Consider the following 10,594-nt stretch of genomic DNA (forward strand, 5'->3'; position numbering starts at 1 on the left):
CTGAGATCATGAGATCATGAACTGAGCTGAAGCCAAGAGTCAGAGGCTTAACTGATGGAGCCATCAGATGCCCCTTCTTTTTTATGTAAGTATTTGCAGCTCTGAATCTCCCTCTTAGTACTGCTTTCACTGCATCCTGTAAGTGTCGGTATGTTGTGCTTCATTTGTATTTGTCTCTAAATATTTCCTAATTTCCTCGTAGTTTCCTTTAGACCCATTGGTTATTTAGGGGGTGTTGTTAACATTTCACAAATTTGCAGAATTTCCAGTTTTCCATATTTTTTTTAAAGATTTAATTTATTTATTTGTGAGAGACACACAGAGAGAGAGAGAGACAAAGACACAGGCAGAGGGAGAAGCAGGCCCCATACAGGGAGCCCGACGTGGGACTCAATCCCTGGTCTCCAGGATCACACCCTGGGCTGAAGGCGGTGCTAAACTGCTGAACCACCCAGGCTGCCCCCAGTTTTCCATATTCTATTGATTTCCACTTTCAACCCATTTTAGTTGGAGAAGATAGTTTGTATGATACCTTTCAAATCTATGAAACTTAATTTGTAGCCTAGCACAGGATCAATACTGGAGAACATCCATCCAGGTGATTTGAGAGACCACATAGTCTGTTGTTTTGGTTAGAGTGTTGTGTGTATGTGTATTACCTCTAGTTAGATTACTGTGTTGTTCAAGTCCTCTATGTCCTTTATTTCTCTTCTGTCTGGTGGTTCTAACCATCATTAAGAATAGGGTATTGAAGCCTCCAACTATGATTATAGAACTGTGCATTCCTCCCTTTGGTCTGTCAGTTTTTCCTTCCTGTGTTTTGAGGACCTTTTATTAGGTGTGTAAATGTTTAAAATGATTATATTTTCTTTAACTGAATATTCTCTCAAAGTGCAATGTTGTCTTTTGTAAGTTTTTTAATTGAAAGCCTGCTTTGGTTCCTATTTCATTTCCTGTGATACATACCCTGGGTTTTGATTGCTGGGTCATGTGGTAGTTCTATTTAAAATTTTTTTCCAGGGCAACCCCGGTGGCTCAGGGATTTGGCACCCCCTTCAGCCCAGAGCCTGATCCTGGAGACCTGTGATCACATCCCACATCGGGTTCCCTGCATGGAGCCTGCTTCTCCCTCTGTCTGTGTCTCTGCCTCTCTTTCTGTGTGTGTGTCTCTCATTAATAAATAAATAAAATCTTTAAAAAAATTTTTTCCGGGGGGCTCCACACTCTTCCATACCACCAGTAGTGATGACAAGGATTTCCTTGTCTCCACACCCTCCCCCATCTGTTCCCTGGTACTCTTATAATAGCCATTCTAACAGGTGTGACATGATGTTTCACTGAGGTTTAGATTTGCCTTCTCATAATAACCAGTGATATCGAGCACCTTTTCGGGTACCTGTTGACAATGTGTATGTCTCCTTTGAAAAAATGTCTATTCAGATTTGTTGCCTATTTTTAAATTGCATCATTTGTTTTTCCCTCTTGATTTCTCTGTGCTACTTATATATTTTGGATATTAAACTCTTACCAGATAATGAGTGCCAAATATTTTCTCCCACTCCATAGGTTGCCTTTACATGTTTCATTAGATGGTTTCCTTTGCTGTGTAGAAGCTTTTTCATTGATGTAGTCCCACTTGATTTTAGCTTTTGTGTCCTGTGCTTTTCGTGATACTCCCAAGTCATTGCTAGGACCACTGATGAGAAAAGTTCCCCATGTTTTTTTCCCTAGGAGTTTTATGGTTTCACTTCTTACATTTAAGTCTTAAATCCATTCAAGTAAATTTTTGTGAGTGACAGGAGACAAAAATGCAGTGTTGTTCTTCTGCATGTGGATCTCCAGAATGGTACCAACCATGTGGTTGGTTCCCTCGTCAAAGATTAGTTCGCCATATATGTGAGGTTTATTTGTGGGCTCTCAGTTCTGGTCCATTGTTCTCTCTGCCTGCTTTTATGCCAGTACCATACTATTCTGATCAGTACAGCTTTGTGATGTAGTTGGAAATCAGGAATTGGAGTGCCTCAGAGACTCCTGGGTGGCTCAATATATCTCTGCCTCTCTCTGTGTGTCTTTCATGAATGAATAAATAATATCTTTAAAAAAAAAAAAAAAGGAATTGTAGGGCCTTGGATTTGTTGTTCTTTCTCAACATTGTTTTGGCTATTTGGGTCTCTTTTAATCCCATATGAATGTGGGTATAGTTTTTACTGTTTCCTTGAAAGCTATCATTGCAATTCTGATACAGATTGCATTGACTCCATATGTCACTTTGACACTGTGGATAATTTAACAATATTAATTCTTGGGGATCCCTGGGTGGCGCAGCGGTTTGGCACCTGCCTTTGGCCCAGGGTGCGATCCTGGAGACCCGGGATCGAATCCCACGTCGGGCTCCCAGTGCATGGAGCCTGCTTCTCCCTCTGCCTGTGTCTCTGCCTCTCTCTCTCTCTCTCTGTGTGTGACTATCATAAATAAATAAAAAATTAAAAAAAAAAAATATTAATTCTTCCAACCCAAGAATATGGGATATCTTTTCTTATTTCTTCATTTTATTTATTTATTTATTTATTTATTCATGAGAGACACAGAAAGAGAGGCAGAGACATAGGCAGAGGGAGAAGTAGGCTCCATGGAGGGAGCCCAATGTGGGACTTGATCCCAGAACTCCAGGATCATGCCCTGAGCTGAAGGCAAACACTCAACTGCTGAGCCACCCAGGTGTCCCGGGATATCATTTCATTTATTGCCTCATCTGAAAGTTTTTCATCAAATTTTTTTGTGCGCGTATTTTTCCCTGATTAAATTTGTTCCTAAGTCTTGTATTATTTTTGATGCAACTATAAATGTATTGCTTTCTGAATTCCTCTTTCAGATATTTTGTTGTTAGGGTATAGTCAAACTTTTATATATATACCGATTTCATATCCCATAACATTACTGAATTTGTTATTAGTCCTAAAGTTTCTTTGTTGAAGTCTCTAGGGTTTTCTCCTTATAAGATTAAGTCATAGCTAAGATATGGAAACAACTTGAGTGCTCATGAATGAATGAATGAATGGATAAAGATAATTGTATATATATATAATATTGTGTATATATACATTATACATATTATATATACATTATGTAAAATATGTATAAAGATAATTGTATATATAATATTGTGTATATACACATTATACATATTATATATACATTATGTAAAATATTATGTATAAAAATAATTGTATATATCATATTGTATATATACACAATATATATAATTGTGTGTGTATATATATGTACAATGGGATTGTAGTCTGTTGCACGCTCTGTGGCAACACGATCAGGGTCCCGAGGGTAAGGGGATGAGGAAAATAAAAGTAAAGAGATGGGGACAGGAGGGACACAGTGGATGATGTCCAAGCAGTGCCAGCTTTATTCAAGGTTCAACAACATTATATAGCATAAGCAAAACAAAGACAAAGAAGTATCTGTTCTTACCATGTTTGTGAAACCCTCCAAGGTTCCCCTTTATCAGCATGCAAGACAGACCCACTGGTGCCAGAAGACCTTGGTAAATAGATAAGCTTGTTGCTCCAGATGTACATACCTCAAAGGAACATTAGATATGATTAACAGACCAGCAAGAACAGCACAGACCCCTATTCAACTTTATGGCCAGGCCAGAATACATTGTATCTAATGTGTTATGTGGGCGATCACCTACCAGAGAGCTCTGAAAACCATTGCTCTAGCCTTTTCTCAAGCGTCAACCAACTCTTCACCCTTTAGGCTCCCGAGCCTTTTGAGTGAATGAGGGACGCAAGTCCGGGCCTGGTTTGGTTTAGTTACTCCAGCTAGTCCGTGGTCGCCCACAGTAGTCAGCTATATTAAAGAATGAAATCTTGCCATTTGTGATGATAGGGATGGACTCTGTGGATATTGTACTTAGGAAAATAAGTCAGAAAGAGAGAAATACCACATGATCTCACTTGTGTGTGGAATCTAAAACAACAACAGCAACCAACAAACAACTCCCCCTCAAAAAGAGTAAAAGATTGTGCTCATAAAAACAGTGAACAGATTTGTGATCACCAGAGGTAGCAGTGGGACAATGAGTGAAACAGGTGAAGGGGGCCAACAGTTATAGATTTCCAATTGTAAAGGAAGCTACAAGGCTGTCGTATAGCATGATGACTAGTTAACAATACTGCTTTGTGTATTTGAACGTTGCTAGGAGAGGAAATCTTGAAAGAAAAAAATTCATGTCATCTGCAAACAGAGACAGTTTCACCTCTTCCTTTCCAATTTGGACACTTTTTATTTCTTTTCCTTGCCTCAGTGCTCTGGCTAGGATTTCCAGTACTATGATGAATAGACATGGTGAGAGTGAGCATCCTTGTCTTGTTCCCCATCTTGGAGTAAAGGCCTTTGCTTTTCACCATTGAGGATGATGTTAGCGGGCGCTTGGCATATATGGCCTTTAATATGTTGACAAACATTTCTTCTATACCCAGTTTCTTGAGAGTTTTGATCATGAGAGGATATTGACTTTTGTCAAATGTATTTTAAAGCATCGCTGGATCCCAGGCATAAATCTCACTTGATCATGGTATATGTTCCTTTTAAACAGCTTTTGAATTCATTTTGCTGGTATTTTGTTAAGGATGGTTGCATCTTCATTCATCCATGATATTAGCCCGTCATTTTCTTTTCTCATAATGTCCTTGTATGGCTTTGCTATCAGCATGAAGTTGGCCACATTAAATGAGTTTGGAAGTCTGTCTTTCTCTTTAATATTTTAGAAGAGTCTGAGAAAGATTGGTATTGATTCTTCCTCATGCTTGATAGAATTCACCAGTGAAGTTGCATGGGTGCTTTCTTTTGTAGGGAGACTTTCTATTCTCCATTCAATCTTCTACTAGTTATTGATCTGCTCAGATTCGCTAAATTTTCATGATTCAGTCTTGGGAACTTTTATGTTTTTAGGAATTTATCCAATATTTCTATTTAATTTGTTGGCATTTACTGTCATAATAGAGTCTTATGCTCATACATACCTTTGTGGGATCAGTGGTGATGTCTCCCTGTTTTGTTAATAATTGTATGTATTTGAGTGATTATTATTATCATATAATAATTATTTATAACTATATTAAATTGTATTTATGTAAATATAAATATTTTATGTAAATATAAATGTATGTATTTTATTTATTTACTGAAAATAATACATTTTTTTCTTAGTGTAGCTAACCAATTGTCAATTTTGTTTTTCTTATCATAAAGTCAACTCTTCATTTCATTGATCTTTTCTAATGTGTTTTTCATCACAATTTCATTTCTTTCCATTCAGATATTTATTTTCATCCTTCTAATAACTTTGGGCTTGTTTGTTCTTCTTTTTTCTAGTTTCTTGAGGTGTTACATGAGGTTGTTTATTTGCGATCTTTCTTACATAGGCATTTATTGTCATAAACGTCCCTCTTAAGAAATGATTTTGCTACATCTCATAAGACTTGATATGTCTGTATCCATTTTTATTATCTCAAGATATTTTTCTGACTGTGTGGCCACGTTTAAGAAGGCGGCTGTAGCAGCTGTGCCAGCGGCTGAGGCGGTGGCTGAGGCAGCAAGGAAGGAAACAGAAGATGGCAGATTTTTGTGAAAGGACTGCCTGTCTACAACAAAAGCAATTTTAGTCGATTTCATGCTGACTCTGTGTGCAAAGCTTCGAACCGGCGTCCTTCAGTCTACCTGCCCACCTGGGAGTACCCATCTGAACAGATCATTGTGACAGAAAAGACAAACATCCTTTTGCGCTACCTACATCAGCAATAGGACAAAAAGAACACCGCCAAGAAGAGAGACCAGAAGCAAGTGGACCTTGAGGGTGAGAACTCTGTACCCCCCCACACCCACACCCCCACAAGGTCGCTCGGACCAACAGCTGGACATGCATGAGGACACTTAAGACTCTCACTCCCCCACAGGCGCCTCCTGTCTTGTCTGCTCCCGGCCCGCCCTCCTTGTGTAAGCGCCCCCTGTCCTGCCCCTACTGGCCCACCCACACCTGACTATCCATACCACTTCCAACCTCATAGGAGCAGAAGTATTTATTTTCCTTGAGTTTTTATTTATACTGTAAAATGTACCAAGCAATGGTTAAAGGGGACGTCAGACCCAGTAGTGTGATGTTGGTAGATGCTTTCTAAAAAACATTGTTATTCACAAACTCCACTACCCAGAACCTCCTTTCATTCCCCCACCCCCCTCCAGTTCTCCTCCGGAAAAACCAGAGTATGTCTGCAAGGGTCTAGAGCCAGGGCCATCTGGCCCAGCAGCATGGGTGGGAGCCTTTCTCCCTGCTCCTACTCTCCAGTCCGGGCCTTAAAGACTTGGCTGGGACCTATTCTGTGCCCAGGCTTTGCTCTGAATGTGTGCCAGGGGGAGAAGTTGGCATTTCCGGATCTTTCTCTTAAGTCATTTTATCACAGACTAGTGCGTGCTCCGTGTCCACCCCAATAAAAGGATCTTTCCTACTCGAAAAAAAAAGGGGGGGATATTTTTCTGATCTCCTTACTTATTTCATCTTCGACTCGTGATTGTTCAGGTGTGTCTTGTTTCATTTCCACTTATTTATCACTTTTCCACTTTTGCTACTGTTACTGATTTCTGGATTCATACCATCCTGGCTGGAAAAGATACTTACACGATTTCAAGTTCTGAATTATGTTAAGGCTTGTTTGGGACCTACGCTATCCCAGATAGTATTCTGTGTGCACTTGGGAAGAATGTGTATCCCCCTCTGTTGAATGTAGTATTCTGGATGTGTCTGTTAGATCTCTAGTTCAAGTCCAAGATTTCCTTATGGTTTTATATCTGAATGACCTATCCATTGTTGAAAGTGGGGCAATGAAGTTCTTCTATTATTGCATTGCTGTCTATTTTCGCCTTCAGATCTGTTCATAATTGCTTAATATATGTAGGTGCTCCAGTGGTGGTTGCATCCATATTTACAGCTGTTATCTCCTCCTGCTGAATTGACCCCTTTGACATCATATAATGACCTTCGTTGTTTACACTTTTTGTCTGATCCAACTATAGAAACTCCTGCTCCCTTTTGCTCTCCACTTGCTGCAATACTTTATCTATCCCTTCACTCTGAGCCTCTGAGTGGCCTTAAAGCTAACAAGAGTGTCCTTTTAAAGACAGCAGAGCCTTTTCTTAATCCACTCAGGAGCTCTCTTTTGACTGGGGAATTGAATCCATTCACCCTTAGAATCACTGTTGATAGATAAGAACCTACTATTTTGTTAACTGTTTTTCTGCTTCTGTTTTGTTCCTTTGTTCCTGTCTTCCTCCCTTTCTGCCTTCATTGTGAGTTGGTGATGTTTTGTAGTAGAATGCTTTGGCTCTTTTCTCTTTATCCCTTGTGTATCTACTGTAGGTGGGTGCTCTGTGGTTCCCAGGAGGCTATCATATCCATCCTTGCAGTCATCACAGCCTATTTTAAGCTGATATCAACTTAACTTCAACTGCACAGAAAAGCTCTACACATCTACTCCTCCGCCCACATTTATGTTGTTGATGTCACAATTTACATGTTTTTTGTGGGTATTCATTAACCAAATATTGAAGCTCTAGTTAACACTTTTGTCTTTTAAGTTTTATACTAGAGTTAAAATGATTTATACTCCACCATACAGTGCTAGAGACTTCTGAGTATATATTTACCTTTATCATTGAATTCATATCTTCCTATGTTTTCATGTCAATACTTAGTGTTTTTCATTTCTTTCTTTTTAATAAGATTTTATTTATTATTTGAGAGGAAGAGAAGCACGTATTAGGTGAGGAGCAGAGGGAGAAGCATGTTCCCTGCTGAGCAAGTAGCTTGATCCTGGGGCTCCATCCTAGGACTTGATCTCAGAACTCTGGGGTCATGACCTGACCTGAGGGCAGATGCTCAACTGACTGAGCCACCCAGGTGCCCTTGTTTCATTTCTATTTCAAGAAATCCATTTGGCATTTCTTCTAAGGCAGGTCTAGTAGAGATGAACTCCTTCAGATTTTGTTTGTCTGGGAAAGTCTTGATCTCTCCTTCATTTCCAAAAGACAATTTTGCTGGATAAATATTCTTGGTTAATAGCTTTTGCCTTGAGCATTTTAAATATATCAAACCCATACACATGGCCTATAAGGTATCTGTATTAATCTCTTCAATCTTGTTGAGCTTCTTTAAAATAATCATTTGGAATTCCTTTTCAGAGAACTCACAGATGTCCATTTCTTTGTGGGTTCTGCTGTCTCCTTGTGATAGTCCAGAGCTTTCCCAGAGGCGCTGCCCTCAATTTGTGTTATTTATTTATCATTTATGTTGATGGTTTTACAGAATCAAAGTTGGTACACTCTTATTTATTTATTTTTACATTTTTAACACTTGATTTTTGTGTTTGTTGTTTCTATGGAGAGATCAGCAGTGGGAGCTCCTAGTCTGCTGTCACCTGACTTCAGTGGGAACATCTGTAAGGCTGTTGCTTTTTTTTTTTTTTTTTTTTTTTGTAAGGCTGTTGCTTTAACATCTTTCTCTAGCAGGTTTGCCATCTGTTCTTTCTCAGACAGTTCTACTCATTGATTTTTTCCTTTCAACAGTCAAACTTTCTTGATTCTTCATAGGCTCGTGATTTTTTGTTTTGAAAACTGCATATTTAAATCCTCTATGATAACTCTGGAAATCAGACTCTCCCCTTCCCCAGAGTTTGCACAGCTTTCTTGGTTGCTATTTGTCACTTCTGTTTCTTGGTCGTTCTCTTGCGTAGTGTCCTGTGGGAGGAATCCACCTAAGGTGTCAACTTGAGAACCTCTCAGATCATTTAGGAGCCTGTGCCTTTCCCTGGGCACATGTAAGGCCATAAAGTCCCTGTATTTGCGGGATCCCTGGGTGGCGCAGCAGTTTGGCGCCTGCCTTTGGCCCAGGGCGCGATCCTGGAGACCCGGGATCGAATCCCACATCGGGCTCCCGGTGCATGGAGCCTGCTTCTTCCTCCGCCTGTGTCTCTGCCTCTCTCTCTCTCTCTGTGACTATCATAAATAAATAAATAAATAAATAAATAAAAAGTCCCGGTGCATGGAGCCTGCTTCTTCCTCCGCCTGTGTCTCTGCCTCTCTCTCTCTCTCTGTGACTATCATAAATAAATAAATAAATAAATAAATAAATAAATAAATAGTCCCTGTATTTGCAGCTGCTTTTCCATGTTGTAGTCCTTATATCTTGCCTCCCAAAATGGAAAAAAGGAGGAAATGAGGGGGAAGTCCCCAGGCGTTTCAAATACCCGTGAAGTTTCTTCAACCACAGGAGCAAGGTTTGTCCCGTGGGCGGTGGGCGTTGCAAACACATGCATCTTTGCTGCATCCCCGTGACCAAAAGCAGCCAGCAGCGATCAGAACATTTATTCCTGATGTTCACAAACAGCGCCCTAATTGCTCACCTTAGCTTACACTACCTGTGCCAACTGCTGTGGGGACTCCTGCTGGCTGTTGGCCACAGGCCTAGAGGCCAGGGGATGGTTGCCTCATCTATGGCACAGGCTGGAAGTGCCTGAAGTGACCCGCCCTCTACCCTCCCAGCCTTCCCCCTGCAAGAGCAAGCCTTCAGTAGACCCCAGCTTTCCCCGACAGCTCTAAACCCTCAGTGCACCTGTCGTCCAGGAGGACATGTGGTCCCAGGTGCTTCCTGCCCCTCCAGCCACCCCGACAGCACCTCTTCACAGCCAGCCAGCATGATGAGAGGTTCTAGTGGATTTAGCACATCATCTCATTGTGGGTTTGTTATTACAGCTTTACTGAGATCTTATTCACTCTCCATTCACTGATTTAAGTGTACAATTCAACGGTTTAGGATGTTCACAGAGTTGTGCAACTATCGCTACAACGAATTTTATTTTTTTAAAGATTTTATTAATTTATTTATGAGAGACACGGAGAGAGAGGCAGAGACATAAGCAGAGGGAGAAGCAGGCTCCCTGCAGGGGAGCTCAATCCCGGGACCCCGGAATCAGGACCTGAGCCAAAGGCAGATGTGGGACTCAAATACCCAAGTATTCTAGTTCTTAAAGAGTGTGTGTGTGTGTGTGTATGTGTATGTGTGTGCACGCATACATGTGTGAGACTATGGGTTGTCTTTTTTCACATGTACATTTATCCAGAAGTCCCTTCACTTATGTTGAGGTGAAAAGAGATAATGTTCAAAGATTATGTAATGGATTTGGACCTGTGCGTGTGGGACTCAATCCCGGGACCCCGGAATCACGACCTGAGCCAAAGGCAGATGGCCAACTGCTGAGCCACCCAGGCTTCCTGTTACAACCAATTTTAGATTATTTTCATCAGCCCTAAAGAAACCTTGTGCTCATTAGCAGTCGCCCCTCTCTTCTCCCGTCACCTCTCCCCCATCCTGCGCAACCACTAAACTATTGTCTGTAGATTTGCCTTTTATGGACATTTCTTTCTTTTTTTTTTTTTTTATTTTATTTTTTTTATTTTTTTTTATTTATGATAGGAACACAGTGAGAGAGAGAGGCAGAGACACAGGCAGAGGGAGAAGCAGGCT

Source organism: Vulpes vulpes, chromosome 1 (genome assembly GCF_048418805.1).
Source record: "Vulpes vulpes isolate BD-2025 chromosome 1, VulVul3, whole genome shotgun sequence".
NCBI lineage: Eukaryota > Metazoa > Chordata > Mammalia > Carnivora > Canidae > Vulpes > Vulpes vulpes.